At 44.0% G+C, this 3,022-nt stretch overlaps 1 protein-coding gene across 1 annotated transcript in view; it reads right to left on the reverse strand.

The window, feature by feature from the left end:
- Positions 1-3,022, reverse strand: part of LOC102763248 (olfactory receptor 7A10-like) — a 27,041-nt gene that overhangs the window by 23,718 nt on the left and 301 nt on the right. The window lies entirely within an intron of this gene.

Here is a 3,022-nt window from a genome sequence, read left to right on the forward strand (position 1 = left end):
AAGGCGGCCAGGGCAGGCGGTGGGGACCTGCAGTGGCAGCGGGGGGTGCCGCGATTGCACGGGCTCCGCCCCTGCCCCTGCAGGACATCTCTGGCTGAGGCAACTGGCCCGGACAGCGGGGACCCGCAGCTGCAGCAGTCCCGTGATCATGGGCTCCGCTTTAGGCCCGGGCAAGGGACCCCTAGCTCCCAGGACTGCCAGCTTCAACTGTGCCCAGCTCCCATCGCTGGCTCCACCCCTACTTCCTGCTATCACTGGCCAGGGTGGCAAAGGCACCCGATTCTCCGAAGATGGTTGGGGGGCAGGGCAAAGGCAGCCCCCAGGGCCGCCTTTGCTCAGCCCCCCGGCTTTTAGCTCCCCCCTGGGTTTCCGATCACTGTCAGTGGCAGGGGGCTTCTTCCTGCTTTCCCTTTCGCCTCCCTGCATTGTGCCTACATCTGCAAATTAACCGCCATCTTTGTTGGCAGTTAACTGCCATCTTAGTTGGCAGTTAATTTGCATATCGCCCTTATTAACCAATGAAAAGGGTAGCGGTCGTACGCCAATTACCATATTTCTCTTTTATTAGTGTAGATAGCTAAGATCTGGAGACAGCACAGGTGCCCATCCATTGAAGGATAGACTAAAACACACACACACACACCCACACGGTGGTACATTTACACAATGGAATACTATGCAGTTGTGGAAAAGAAGGATCTCTTACCCTTTGAAATAGCATGGAGGGGCCTGGGAAGTATTATGCTAAGTGAAATAAGTCAGTCAGAGAAAGACAAGTATCACATGATCTCAGTTATGTGTGAAATCCATGAACAAATTAAAGTGTCAAAATAGATCCAGAGACATGGAAGCATGCAACAGACTGTGGATCTTCAGAGGGAATGAGTGAGAGGGAAAAATTAACCAAAGAACTCATAGGTGTATATGAATAACCCACAGACATAGATAATAGTGGGGTGAAGACCTGAGGAGAGGAATGGTGAGGGGAAGAATGGGGTCAATGAGGGGAGAAAGGGAGAACATCTGTAATATTTTCAATAATAAAGATACATTTTTAAAAAGCAAGCCACAAAGCCATAGCCATCATACCCTTGGTCCCCAGTATAGGCAGAGTCCTTCAGCCCAAGTCCATTTCTCTCTCTTTCGCACACACATGCATACACAGAGCTTTCTGTGTGGCTTTTGGGCATACAGGACTGTGAGTAATAAATCTTATGTTTTCTTTTCTTTTCTTTTTTCTTTTTTTTGTAAGTATAATATTCTTTTGTATTTTATTTTTTTTAATTTTTTATTACAAAAGGTATTACATATGTGTCCATTTTTCTCCCTGCCCTAGACAGTCCCCTAGCCTCCCCTACCCCCCCCCCAGTGTCTTATGTCCATTGTTATGCTTATATGCATGCATACAAGTCCTCCAGTTGATCTCTTACCCCCGTACCTCTGCCCCCCAACCCTCCCCAGCCTTCCCACTGCAGTTTGACAATCTGTGAGGCAGCTCTGCCTCTGTATCTATTATTGTTCAAAGTTTATAATGGTCTCAATTATCCATGAATGAGTGAGATCATGTGGTATTTTTCCTTCATTGACTGGCTTATTTCACTTAGCATAATGCTCTCCAGTTCCATCCATGCCGTTGCAAATGGTAAGAGTTCCTTCCTTTTTAGAGCAGCATAGTATTCCATCGTGTAGATGTACCACAGTTTTCTAATCCATTCATCTACTGATGGGCACTTTAAACCTTATGTTTTCATAATTTCATTATGGTTGTTGTAATTATAAGAAGGACCACAAGAGTCCATCCACCCAGGACATTGTCTCTGGTCTGAAGAACAAGGAGGAGGAATCAGGCCAGTAGCCAGGCATTCCTATCCTATTGCATCGCTATCAATAGACTGAGACTTATAGGGGACAATGATGAAATCTATACTATCAGGAAGAGCAGTTAAGGTACCAATGTACAGAGAAAGAGGGACACATGGTGAAAACTGAGGTTACAGATTTTATGGAATGAAATTATACAATGGATTAGGTAGCCAAGTGCAGTTTTTCTAACTCTACGTATTACTATTCTACCTATAAAACAAGAACAAATTATTACAATGATATATGTCATTTGAGAAGGAATCATTCATAAGACATCAATGTTTCTAGTGAAGTAAATGAAAACTTCTCACTATTTCTGATCAAGGATGGAAACAATTTGTGAAGGTTAAAAAAGGACAAAGGGAAAAACTGACCATATAACACACAAAGCAGGAAGCTTAATAAAATGGTTACTTAAATTGCATAAAGAAGTTGAAACAAACAAAGGAAATTGAAGGACAGTATAAAAGGAACAAGTCTGGCCTGGCCTGTGTTTCTCAGGGGCTGAGCATCGACCTATGAACCAGGAGGGAAACACTGGATTTCTGGTCGGGGCACATGCCCGGGTCGTGGATTCAACAACCAGGAGTGGGTATGCAGGAGGGAGGCAATCAATACTATTCTCTCATCATTCATGTTTCTCTCTCTCCCTTTCCCTTCCTCTCTGAAATCAATAAAACTATGTTTTTAAAAAAATAAAAGGAGCAAGTCTAAAAACACACAATGTGATTAAAGCATCACAATTTCTGGTTTAAGTTCTGTAGCCCAAAATCAAGGACACTTTTTACCTCAAGATGACTGTCTCCTTTGTACTTGCCATCCGAAAGAATCTTTTCAGAGCCCTCTTTATGTCCTTGTTCCTGAGACTGTAGATGAAGGGGTTTAGCATGGGTGTGACCACTGTGTACATCACTGAGGCTGCTGCACTTGAGTGTGAGCTTTGGGTAGCAGCAGAGCTGAGGTACACTCCTATGCTTGTACAATAAAATAAGGAGACAACTAAGAGGTGAGACACACACGTGGAAAATGCTTTATACTTCCCCTGAGCTGATGGGATTGCACGTATAGAGGACACTATCTTAGAGTAAGAGTAAATGATACCAGCAAGGGGACCACCACCCAGCAGCACAACTCCAAAATACATCACCATGTTATTAAG

Source organism: Myotis davidii, unplaced genomic scaffold (genome assembly GCF_000327345.1).
Source record: "Myotis davidii unplaced genomic scaffold, ASM32734v1 scaffold1271, whole genome shotgun sequence".
Lineage (NCBI taxonomy): Eukaryota > Metazoa > Chordata > Mammalia > Chiroptera > Vespertilionidae > Myotis > Myotis davidii.